Genomic DNA, 13,256 nt, shown 5'->3' with positions numbered 1-13,256 from the left:
AAAGAGCCGTTCACAGTTAAGAAGTGAATTTACTTTCACAAATCAGATCCAGTTGAATATGCAGTGTGGAGGAAACCTTCCTTAAATTCTGGAAACATCGAGCTTTTCAAGACATGAACAGCCTCTCCGTCAGACATTTCTACTCTTCAGTGTTTGCTGAAAGAGTTAAATCAGAGCTCATGGTTGCAATCTGTGTGCAGCTGAACACAAATCCATCATGGGCTGGTCTTTCCCTGGTAGTTGTAGATTTAATTGATTCAGATGGGCATTCAACTGGGTCAGAAAAGCAAGCTGTTCCTTCCATGCCTTGTTACTGGGCTTCAGCAGAAGAGGGTGGCTGCTGGCTCACGTAACGAGGATGACTTCTTGGTGACGTGCATCGGTAGCTGTTGGAGGCATCAGAGGTTTTCTGAATTTTCTCTTTCCTCCGCTGTCGGAGGGGGACCTGGCTTGCACGTGCACCTGAAGTTTTATGGTCAATTGCACCTCATGGAGCAGAGCGTACGCTTGTAAAAAAATCACGGGCACAGACCCAGTGAGAGTCGGGGAGCGCAGGCACAGAGTGAGTGCAACCAGAGCTGTTTCGCCTCGCAGTACCGGCAGCCCCGTGGGACTCATACCTGCGGGCTGGTCTCAGCCCAGGCGCCTGCAGCAGCCGGTGCTGCTCACAGCTGGCCTCTCGCTGCCCATCTTGCCTGGCCTTGCACAAAAAAATGCTGCTCAGAGAGTCCCAAATCCGCCGGGAGAGACGGGTGACCTTTGCGGTGAGACCCTGAGGTCACTTGTTGTGCTCTGAGGGTGATTGAGCATTTGTCTGGGAGGTTTGTGAAAGCACAAAATAGCTGATGAGTGGCTTTGCCCGCTCGGGAGCGCTCGGTCAGGTGGGGATGGCCAAGGCTGCTGCAGCCGCAGCGAGTGCTGCCCACGGAGATGAGCCCTCGCCGCCTCCTTGGTTTTATCAGAGTACTGAGAAATAAGAGAGTAACCTTTTAGCAGAGGACACCCAGGGCACTTAGGCATGTGCTGGCACCCAAGGTGGGAGCACTGGGGCGCCTGGCCTGACCCGAGCTCTCCCAGGGCTCTGCAGGGGTTTGCCATGAACTCCCGCAGGAGCAATTCGAGCCAGAGGCTCCTTTGGGTTTCGGCTGGCGGGAGCCTCCTGCATCCCGGGGGCTTTTGCAGCTGCCCCTCAGGCAACGGTGGCAGGGCTGGGACCTGGCCGGGAGCATGGGCTGCACCCACCCTGCACTGGGACAAACAGCCGAAAACCATCGTACAGCCCTGGGTGCAGCCCTGAGATTAATGGGGGGAGTTATTTATGGAGACATGTTTGTAATGGGCCCATGAATTTCATAGAAATGCGCTGCTGTGGCGGCGTGTGGTATTGGGTGCTGCTGCTGCTAAAATTAATGCCCCTTAAATCACATCCCAGTGCAGACTCCCCGGTGCGACGCTGGGACAAGGACGGAGACGAGGACAGAGAAGCGTGAGCACAATGGGCACAAAGGCCGGGAAGGGCCAGCGGGAGGGTGCCCCGCTTCCCGGCTGGGTGCTGCTCCCCGGCACCGCCGGCCCGGGGCCACTGCGAGCAGCTGCGGCATGGGGAGGGCTGGCCCTGCGCACAGCCCCGCGCTGCCACTGCTACTGCACGAAGGGTTAAGCACTGTCATGTTTTATTCTCCCCACACACCTCTGCTTAAATGCAAAAAAAGAAAAAAAATCTCAACAGGGTGTTGTTCGCTCTAAAAACCCTAAGCATGATTTGTGAACTCTCACAGCCTTGGTAATCTCATCAGAGTAATGGGATTATATTTCAAATCACCATGGCCTGTTCATTACACATTTAAACTCCTTTGACAGAGGAAAAGTTAAATAAAATGTGTGCGTCAGCCCTGGTTGACTTTCCCAGTTCTCTTTCTTGATTAGACAAACAGATGCTGAGCTCCAAAATGAAAAAATAATGTGCTCATTTATTCATTTTTCTGACAAGTCACAATAGATTTTTAACTACAAATGAGCCCCCTCCCCAGGTGGGGAGCGTGGGGGCAGCACGCACTGCGCCGTAATGGGCTCTGAGCCGGCGGCTGGGGCTAAACTGGGGCACAAGTGGTCATTTCCGCACCGCGAGCGCAGGGACGGTGCCGCGATTCCCCCGCCGTCGCCGCCGCCGCTGCCTGATGAATTTCTCCGAGGAGCTGACGAACGGCACTTGCATTCCTGCTGCAAGCGCAGCCGCCGCCAGCAGCAGCGCGGCCCTGGCCGAGGCAGCTCTCCACAAACAGCCCCAACCATGGGCACCCATTGAGGTTTCTGGCACCTCCCGCTCGGCTCTGCTGAAATGCACCTGAGCGGCAGTGCCGTGGCGTGGCCACGCTGAGCACCTCCTGCCCAGGCACGGTACCTGCTCCGTGCACCGGAGCTCCCGTCCATCTCGCTCTACATCCTTGCTCTCAAACTCACTTTTTGCACGAGCGTCAGGCGTGCGATGGGGGGAAGCGGCTGAGCTCGGCCCAAGCGCGGCGGATCTCAGCAGCCAGCCGGTGCCGTGCCCCCGAGTCCTGCGTGGGACTTTTTGCCACTGGAGTTCAGACCTTTCCCAGGAACTGCTAACGAAGGAGCACATGTACTGCGGGGAGGCGTTGGGGCTGCCGGCGGGCTGGGCTGCGCTCCCCGCTGAAGAAGAGGGTTTCACATCGGGGAGCGCTGGGGCTCTATCAGGGAGCTGAAATGCCAGATAATTAGAAATACACCAGCAAACACCATTATTGTCAGGAGAATGCAATTGCATACAGTAATGAAGCAATTATTAATGAGCAACTGCAAGGCTGTCATTAATTTAAGCTTTTCAGGATCACAGACTAAGGCAAGTTAAATGTTAAAACGGAGCCGGGGCTGGGCTGAGCAGGGCTTTCCGCTGCTGTGGGGTGGGCAGAGTGGGGCAGTTTCGCTGCAACCCCTCCCTGGGTGAGGCACCCCACGTGCCCGCGGTGCCCTTCCCAGGCTCGTGCCCTCCCCGCCTCGATTGCCCTGCCCTGCAACCGCACGAGCACAAGGAATTCCTTCATCCCAGCATCGGCCCCTTCGGGCAGGCTGGGCAATGGCTCTGCGGGGGACAGGGTCGGGGCTGGGGACAGGGTTCGGCGTGCCGCCCCATCCTGCAGCAGCACAGGCAAGATGCCGGTGGCTCCGCAGCACAAGTGCCGGGTGTGTTCGGGGACGGTGCAGCCAGGAGCCGCTCCCGCACCAGCGCGCAGCCCCATGCTGCAATCTGTCACGGCGGCTGGGGCTCGCCGGCTCTGCAATATGTACCTCATGTCTGGGCTGTCATCGGACATAATTCCTCCCTGCTGGCATATTGCTGATTTGTGCATAAGTGATGCATGCAATCCACCTGAGCTAGGAGTCAGGGGTTTCTTGATCTGGGGCTGTCAGGGCAGAGTGTTTTAGTGCCTCCTGCGATTAGCTGGAATTGACAGGCCCTGAGAGCGGGGAATTGCACAACAGGGGAATTAACAGCCAGGGACTGAAGTGGAGTGTGGCACTCGTTTAATCTGCAATTTATCAGTTTACGTGGCTTCTTGTCGCAGGCGGAAGATTACACTCCAAAAAAGAAGGCTCCCTTTTTTTTTTAATTTCACCTGACAGGGAGAGGGAAGAGCAATATTCAGAGGCTGACACGGTTGCTGGCTCCCACTGGGTTACCAGACCGTGCCGTGCTGGGGTGAGCCAACTGCAGCCTCTTCACGGGTGCCGGCATGGCGGCAAGTGCGGCCCCGACAGCCCCAGCACGGGGGCACAGCTGCAGGGCAGGCAGCCCCCAGGGCCCCCATCCCTGGCTTCAGCTGCTGAGCTTCACCCCAGAAGGCGGCGAGGGCCACCGCGGCCGCACCGCCCTGCGGCCCCCTGAGCATCACGGCCAGCCCACGCCAGGGTGATTGTGCAAGGACTGAGCAGCCCCTTCCCGACCACCCTGCCGGCAGCCCCACTCCTGTTCCAGCACGTGCCCTCCCCTCTCCCTGTCCCCATCCCCATCGCACAGATGCTCCCGTGTGCCGACCACACCTCCGCTTCCACGGCAGCTCCATAGCAGTGGTGCCGCAGAGGGAGCTGGCATGACAGGGGCTGCGGCAGAGCCGCTCTGAGCTCAGCAGATTCCCCACCTGCAAGTCCTGGGGCAGCCGCAGCCGGCTCCGCGCCCGTCGACTGCCGGGCCGTTAGTCTGGCCGTGCGGGAGCGGTTCCTGGCAGCACGGCTTCCAGCAGCGCTTCCCGACTGCTGCATCCCCAGCCGAGGCCGAGCCGAACGCCCCTGGCGCTCCGCCAGCCGCGCGGCTGCGCCTGCGGGATGTCTCCGCGGGAAGGGCAGCCCTGGCGCGGGACGTGGTGGGGACGGTGTCCAGGGGTTGGACCCCTCCAACAGGTGAGCAGAGGTCCTGAGCGGGGGTGGACTGCAGGTGTCCCTGCCCAAGACGCCAACACCAGCCCTGACGGTGGCTCCCTGGACCACGCGGGGATGCCCAGGGCCTCCGCACCGTTCAGTACATGCACACACTTGACTTCGGCTCCAAAGGAGGGTCCGTAGAGCCGCAGACCCCGTCTCGGTGCTGCCGCGGTGCTGGCGGGGTGTGCGGGAGGCACATCTCCGGGCAAGGAAAGCGGCAGCTGCGGTGGTGCCTCCTCCCGGCCCCCACCATACCACGCATTCCAATTTTGATAATATCATTAGAGGCTGATAATGGTTTCCAGGAACACTGTAGCCTTTCTGCGAGGTGACAGCCTGTAAAGGCAGCATGACAGATAATGTATTCTACAAGGGTACAATAATGTGACTCCGAGCACATTAAACTCCTTTAATGTGGGTGACATACACCTTCCTCTTAACATACATTATCGTCCTGGGGGCACACGCAGCATGCAGCAACACAGAGCCGGAACCCCAGTGCCCACGGACCCTCACCCTGCCTTGCTTCTCGGCGCTCCTGGAGCCGGCGCTGGTGCCGGTGCTGGTGCCGATGCCGGTGCTGGTGCCGATGCCGGTACTGGCACCAGCGCCCCACAGCCCCCTCCATGCAAACGGAGGCTCCTGAGTCAGCCGCGCTCTTCCTTCCCCCGGTGCGAGGAGGTTAAACCGCGATGCAAATGCTCTCACTGCGTGTAGGCGATCTCCTTGGCCTTCCTTGGCGGCCTGCTCTGATACTGCAAACCTTTATCCAACCTTATGGTATCAAAGATTATTTATAATGAATTAAATACGTTTTTAGCAGCTTCTTTCCACACTTACTGCCACACTTTCACTGCCACTTCAACTTAATTAGGGAGGCCTTGCTAAAGAGATGGGAATAAATGCATCTATAGAAATATATCTATGTATAAATGAAGAAAGCAGCCACCACAGGTCAAACCAGTACTTTCAATTTATTGCCCTGGTACATTCATTTGTAAATAGCTTTGCCTTGCTGGTTTCTAAGTGCAAGGCTAATGTTGGAGTGCTTAAATTAATAGTGACGCACACCTTTCATTATTGCTATTAAATTAGGTGCTGGGCTTTGATGGATTCACTTGTTGCTGAACTAAAAGCCTTATAGATGTGGGTGTGCGTATCCATTTGGTTTTACAGCAAATTTAGGTCTTAATGTCAAGCCAGACAGAACTGAGTGAGTTCCTCCTCAGCACACTCTAATTAGCAGGACGGGCACCTCCCGCGGCCCCAGCCCCATCCCCTGGCAGCGCCGGCGCAGGCTCGCTGGTGCGGCGGCGGGGAAGCACATGGCAGAGAGGACCCTGGCAGGAGGACGTGCCCCGGGCAGGGGTACGTGCTGGCTGCCACGGCAGGTTGCAATGAGTTTGGGCTGCGTTTCAAGCGCGGCACCCCTCAAGGGAGGGGGAGCCGGGACCCCCTGGCAGCATACCTGGCACCGAAGGTCTCGGTGGATCCGTGCCACCGGCTCCCGCGGGCATCGGCCCCCACGCTGCCGCAGCATCCTGCCTTCCCGCGCCCAGCGTATCGTGGGGAGAGACGCACCGAAACATAAAAAAAAAAAAAAAAACAACCCCAAAGTCCCTGCAGACACATGGTGTTATGACACGTAACATCAGCCCTGTCACCTCCCGAGCTGTGACTGACGCGCGCTGGTGTGACATGGCCCCCTGTGACACATGGCACAGCGCTGGGGAGCCTTGCACCAGGGTGTTCACAGGGGGGGTCCCGCTGCCCCGTGCTGGCTGGGGGCTGTGGGTGCCCCAGGACCCCCGTCCTGCCACCCTCACTGCTCTGCTTTTTCTGAAGAATGCTGTGATTTTTGCCAGTGGCATCATGAACGTCCTGTCCAAGGGAAAGAGGAGCTCGTCTCCCGGGCAGGGGAGGGGAGGGAAAGTGAGGGGGCAGTTTGGGCAGGCGTTGCCCAGGGGTCTGGAGGGAGCCACGGCCAAGCACGGGGGGACGAGCTGGGGGGCACGGTGGGGAGTGGACAGCCTCCTGCCAGGCGGTCCCGGTGGAAACACTGAGTGTGCTGGGGACAGGGAGAACTGCAGCCTCTGGGGGACCCCGGCTCAGGGGGCTGTGGGACAGAGTGCAGGATGGGGCTCAGGATGGGGCACAGGCTGGGGGTGCAGGATGGAGCACAGTCTGGGGGTGCAGGATGGGGCTGCGGGATGGAGCACAGGCTGGGGGTGCAGGATGGGGCTGCGGGATGGAGCACAGTCTGGGGGTGCAGGATGGGGCTGCGGGATGGGGCACAGTCTGGGGGTGCAGGATGGGGCTGCGGGATGGAGCACAGGCTGGGGGTGCAGGATGGGGCTGTGGGATGGAGCACAGTCTGGGGGTGCAGGATGAGGCTGTGGGATGGAGCACAGTCTGTGGGTGCAGGATGGGACTGCGGGATGGAGCACAGTCTGTGGGTGCAGGATGAGGCTGTGGGATGGAGCACAGTCTGGGGGTGCAGGATGAGGCTGTGGGATGGAGCACAGTCTGTGGGTGCAGGATGGGACTGCAGGATGGAGCACAGGCTGGGGGTGCAGGATGGAGCACAGTCTGGGGGTGCAGGATGAGGCTGCAGGCTGGGGGTGCAGAATGGTACTGCGGGATGGAGCACAGTCCGGGGGTGCAGGATGAGGCTGTGGGATGGAGCACAGTCTGGGGGTGCAGGCTGGGGCTGCGGGATGGAGCACAGGCTGGGGGTGCAGGATGGGGCTGCGGGATGGGGCACAGGCTGGGGGTGCAGAATGGGGCTGCGGGATGGAGCACAGTCTGGGGGTGCAGGATGGGGCTGTGGGATGGAGCACAGGCTGGGGGTGCAGGATGGGGCTGCGGGATGGGGCACAGTCTGGGGGTGCAGGATGGGACTGCGGGATGGAGCACAGGCTGGGGGTGCAGGATGAGGCTGCGGGATGGAGCACAGTCTGGGGGTGCAGGATGAGGCTGTGGGATGGAGCACAGTCTGGGGGTGCAGGATGGGACTGCAGGATGGAGCACAGGCTGGGGGTGCAGGATGGAGCACAGTCTGTGGGTGCAGGATGGGACTGCGGGATGGAGCACAGGCTGGGGGTGCAGGATGAGGCTGTGGGATGGAGCACAGTCTGGGGGTGCAGGCTGGGGCTGCGGGATGGAGCACAGTCTGGGGGTGCAGGATGGGGCTGCGGGATGGAGCACAGTCTGGGGGTGCAGGATGAGGCTGCGGGATGGAGCACAGTCTGGGGGTGCAGAATGGGGCTGCGGGATGGGGCACAGTCTGGGGGTGCAGGATGGGGCTGCGGGATGGGGCACAGGCTGGGGGTGCAGGATGGGGCTGCGGGATGGAGCACAGTCTGGGGGTGCAGGATGGGGCTGCGGGATGGGGCACAGGCTGGGGGTGCAGGATGGGGCTGCGGGATGGAGCACAGGCTGGGGGTGCAGGATGGGGCTGCGGGATGGAGCACAGGCTGTGGGTGCAGGATGGGGCTGCGGGATGGGGCACAGTCTGGGGGTGCAGGATGGGGCTGCGGGATGGAGCACAGTCTGGGGGTGCAGGATGGGACTGCAGGATGGAGCACAGTCTGGGGGTGCAGGATGGAGCACAGGCTGGGGGTGCAGGATGGGGCTGCGGGATGGAGCACAGTCTGGGGGTGCAGGATGGGGCTGCGGGATGGGGCACAGGCTGGGGGTGCAGGATGGGGCTGCGGGATAGGGCACAGTCTGGGGGTGCAGGATGGGGCTGCGGGATGGGGCACAGTCTGGGGGTGCAGAATGGGGCTGCGGGATGGAGCACAGTCTGGGGGTGGGTGCAGGCTGGGGCTGCGGGATGGAGCACAGTCTGGGGGTGCAGGATGGGGCTGCAGGATGGGGCACAGGCTGGGGGTGCAGGATGGGGCTGCGGGATGGGGCACAGGCTGGGGGTGCAGGATGGGGCTGCGGGATGGGGCACAGGCTGGGGGTGCAGGATGGGGCTGCGGGATGGAGCACAGGCTGTGGGTGCAGGATGGGGCTGCGGGATGGGGCACAGTCTGGGGGTGCAGGATGGGGCTGCGGGATGGGGCACAGGCTGGGGGTGCAGGATGGGGCTGCGGGATGGGGCACAGGCTGGGGGTGCAGGCTGGGGCTGCGGGATGGGGCACAGTCTGGGGGTGCAGGATGGGGCTGCGGGATGGAGCACAGTCTGGGGGTGCAGGATGGGGCTGCGGGATGGGGCACAGGCTGGGGGTGCAGGATGGGGCTGCGGGATGGGGCACAGTCTGGGGGTGCAGGATGGGGCTGCGGGATGGGGCACAGGCTGGGGGGTGCAGGATGGGGCTGCGGGATGGAGCACAGTCTGGGGGTGCAGGATGGGGCTGCGGGATGGGGCACAGGCTGGGGGTGCAGGCTGGGGCTGCGGGATGGGGCACAGGCTGGGGGTGCAGGCTGGGGCTGCGGGATGGAGCACAGTCTGGGGGTGCAGGATGGGGCTGCGGGATGGGGCACAGGCTGGGGGTGCAGGCTGGGGCTGCGGGATGGGGCACAGTCTGGGGGTGCAGGATGGGGCTGCGGGATGGGGCACAGGCTGTGGGTGCAGGATGGGGCTGCGGGATGGGGCACAGTCTGGGGGTGCAGGATGGGGCTGCGGGATGGAGCACAGTCTGGGGGTGCAGGATGGGGCTGCGGGATGGGGCACAGGCTGGGGGTGCAGGATGGGGCTGCGGGATGGGGCACAGGCTGGGGGTGCAGGATGGGGCTGCGGGATGGGGCACAGGCTGGGGGTGCAGGATGGGGCTGCGGGATAGGGCACAGTCTGGGGGTGCAGGATGGGGCTGCGGGATGGAGCACAGTCTGGGGGTGCAGGATGGGGCTGCGGGATGGGGCACAGGCTGGGGGTGCAGGATGGGGCTGCGGGATAGGGCACAGTCTGGGGGTGCAGGATGGGGCTGCGGGATGGGGCACAGTCTGGGGGTGCAGGATGGGGCTGCGGGATGGAGCACAGGCTGTGGGTGCAGGATGGGGCTGCGGGATGGGGCACAGGCTGGGGGTGCAGGATGGGGCTGCGGGATGGAGCACAGTCTGGGGGTGCAGGATGGGACTGCAGGATGGAGCACAGTCTGGGGGTGCAGGATGGAGCACAGGCTGGGGGTGCAGGATGGGGCTGCGGGATGGAGCACAGGCTGGGGGTGCAGGCTGGGGCTGCGGGATGGGGCACAGGCTGGGGGTGCAGGATGGGGCTGCGGGATGGAGCACAGTCTGGGGGTGCAGGATGGGGCTGCGGGATGGGGCACAGTCTGGGGGTGCAGGATGGGGCTGCGGGATGGAGCACAGGCTGGGGGTGCAGGCTGGGGCTGCGGGATGGGGCACAGGCTGGGGGTGCAGGATGGGGCTGCGGGATAGGGCACAGTCTGGGGGTGCAGGATGGGGCTGCGGGATGGAGCACAGTCTGGGGGTGCAGGATGGGACTGCAGGATGGAGCACAGTCTGGGGGTGCAGGATGGAGCACAGGCTGGGGGTGCAGGATGGGGCTGCGGGATGGAGCACAGTCTGGGGGTGCAGGATGGGGCTGCGGGATGGGGCACAGGCTGGGGGTGCAGGATGGGGCTGCGGGATGGGGCACAGTCTGGGGGTGCAGGCTGGGGCTGCGGGATGGGGCACAGGCTGGGGGTGCAGGATGGGGCTGCGGGATGGGGCACAGTCTGGGGGTGCAGGATGGGGCTGCGGGATGGGGCACAGGCTGGGGGTGCAGGATGGGGCTGCGGGATGGAGCACAGTCTGGGGGTGCAGGATGGGGCTGCGGGATGGGGCACAGTCTGGGGGTGCAGAATGGGGCTGCGGGATGGAGCACAGTCTGGGGGTGCAGGCTGGGGCTGCGGGATGGAGCACAGTCTGGGGGTGCAGGATGGGGCTGCAGGATGGGGCACAGGCTGGGGGTGCAGGATGGGGCTGCGGGATGGGGCACAGGCTGGGGGTGCAGGATGGGGCTGCGGGATGGGGCACAGGCTGGGGGTGCAGGATGGGGCTGCGGGATGGAGCACAGGCTGTGGGTGCAGGATGGGGCTGCGGGATGGGGCACAGTCTGGGGGTGCAGGATGGGGCTGCGGGATGGGGCACAGGCTGGGGGTGCAGGATGGGGCTGCGGGATGGGGCACAGGCTGGGGGTGCAGGCTGGGGCTGCGGGATGGGGCACAGTCTGGGGGTGCAGGATGGGGCTGCGGGATGGAGCACAGTCTGGGGGTGCAGGATGGGGCTGCGGGATGGGGCACAGGCTGGGGGTGCAGGATGGGGCTGCGGGATGGGGCACAGTCTGGGGGTGCAGGATGGGGCTGCGGGATGGGGCACAGGCTGGGGGTGCAGGATGGGGCTGCGGGATGGAGCACAGTCTGGGGGTGCAGGATGGGGCTGCGGGATGGGGCACAGGCTGGGGGTGCAGGCTGGGGCTGCGGGATGGGGCACAGGCTGGGGGTGCAGGCTGGGGCTGCGGGATGGAGCACAGTCTGGGGGTGCAGGATGGGGCTGCGGGATGGGGCACAGGCTGGGGGTGCAGGCTGGGGCTGCGGGATGGGGCACAGTCTGGGGGTGCAGGATGGGGCTGCGGGATGGGGCACAGGCTGTGGGTGCAGGATGGGGCTGCGGGATGGGGCACAGTCTGGGGGTGCAGGATGGGGCTGCGGGATGGGGCACAGGCTGGGGGTGCAGGATGGGGCTGCGGGATGGGGCACAGGCTGGGGGTGCAGGATGGGGCTGCGGGATGGGGCACAGGCTGGGGGTGCAGGATGGGGCTGCGGGATAGGGCACAGTCTGGGGGTGCAGGATGGGGCTGCGGGATGGAGCACAGTCTGGGGGTGCAGGATGGGGCTGCGGGATGGGGCACAGGCTGGGGGTGCAGGATGGGGCTGCGGGATAGGGCACAGTCTGGGGGTGCAGGATGGGGCTGCGGGATGGGGCACAGTCTGGGGGTGCAGGATGGGGCTGCGGGATGGAGCACAGGCTGTGGGTGCAGGATGGGGCTGCGGGATGGGGCACAGGCTGGGGGTGCAGGATGGGGCTGCGGGATGGAGCACAGTCTGGGGGTGCAGGATGGGGCTGCGGGATGGGGCACAGTCTGGGGGTGCAGGATGGGGCTGCGGGATGGGGCACAGGCTGGGGGTGCAGGATGGGGCTGCGGGATGGAGCACAGGCTGGGGGTGCAGGCTGGGGCTGCGGGATGGGGCACAGGCTGGGGGTGCAGGCTGGGGCTGCGGGATGGGGCACAGGCTGGGGGTGCAGGCTGGGGCTGCGGGATGGGGCACAGTCTGGGGGTGCAGGATGGGGCTGCGGGATGGGGCACAGGCTGGGGGTGCAGGCTGGGGCTGCGGGATGGGGCACAGTCTGGGGGTGCAGGATGGGGCTGCGGGATGGGGCACAGGCTGTGGGTGCAGGATGGGGCTGCGGGATGGGGCACAGTCTGGGGGTGCAGGATGGGGCTGCGGGATGGAGCACAGTCTGGGGGTGCAGGATGGGGCTGCGGGATGGGGCACAGTCTGGGGGTGCAGGATGGGGCTGCGGGATGGGGCACAGGCTGGGGGTGCAGGATGGGGCTGCGGGATAGGGCACAGTCTGGGGGTGCAGGATGGGGCTGCGGGATGGAGCACAGTCTGGGGGTGCAGGATGGGGCTGCGGGATGGGGCACAGGCTGGGGGTGCAGGATGGGGCTGCGGGATAGGGCACAGTCTGGGGGTGCAGGATGGGGCTGCGGGATGGGGCACAGTCTGGGGGTGCAGGATGGGGCTGCGGGATGGAGCACAGGCTGTGGGTGCAGGATGGGGCTGCGGGATGGGGCACAGGCTGGGGGTGCAGGATGGGGCTGCGGGATGGAGCACAGTCTGGGGGTGCAGGATGGGACTGCAGGATGGAGCACAGTCTGGGGGTGCAGGATGGAGCACAGGCTGGGGGTGCAGGATGGGGCTGCGGGATGGAGCACAGGCTGGGGGTGCAGGCTGGGGCTGCGGGATGGGGCACAGGCTGGGGGTGCAGGATGGGGCTGCGGGATGGAGCACAGTCTGTGGGTGCAGGATGAGGCTGCGGGATGGAGCACAGTCTGGGGGTGCAGGATGGGGCTGCGGGATGGGGCACAGGCTGGGGGTGCAGGATGGGGCTGCGGGATGGAGCACAGGCTGGGGGTGCAGGCTGGGGCTGCGGGATGGGGCACAGGCTGGGGGTGCAGGATGGGACTGCGGGATGGAGCACAGTCTGGGGGTGCAGGATGGAGCACAGGCTGGGGGTGCAGGATGGGGCTGCGGGATGGAGCACAGTCTGGGGGTGCAGGATGGGGCTGCGGGATGGGGCACAGTCTGGGGGTGCAGGATGGGACTGCGGGATGGAGCACAGTCTGGGGGTGCAGGATGGAGCACAGGCTGGGGGTGCAGGATGGGGCTGCGGGATGGAGCACAGTCTGGGGGTGCAGGATGGGGCTGCGGGATGGGGCACAGGCTGGGGGTGCAGGATGGGGCTGCGGGATGGAGCACAGTCTGGGGGTGCAGGATGGGGCTGCGGGATGGAGCACAGTCTGGGGGTGCAGGATGAGGCTGCGGGATGGAGCACAGTCTGGGGGTGCAGGCTGGGGCTGCGGGATGGAGCACAGTCTGGGGGTGCAGGATGGGGCTGCGGGATGGGGCACAGGCTGGGGGTGCAGGATGGGGCTGCGGGATGGGGCACAGTCTGGGGGTGCAGAATGGGGCTGCGGGATGGGGCACAGTCTGGGGGTGCAGGATGGGGCTGCGGGATGGAGCACAGGCTGGGGGTGCAGGATGGGGCTGCGGGATGGGGCACAGTCTGGGGGTGCAGGATGG

This window comes from Aquila chrysaetos, chromosome 24 (assembly GCF_900496995.4).
Source record: "Aquila chrysaetos chrysaetos chromosome 24, bAquChr1.4, whole genome shotgun sequence".
In the NCBI taxonomy this organism is placed as follows: Eukaryota; Metazoa; Chordata; class Aves; order Accipitriformes; family Accipitridae; genus Aquila; species Aquila chrysaetos.
This window is presented reverse-complemented; position numbering follows the sequence as displayed.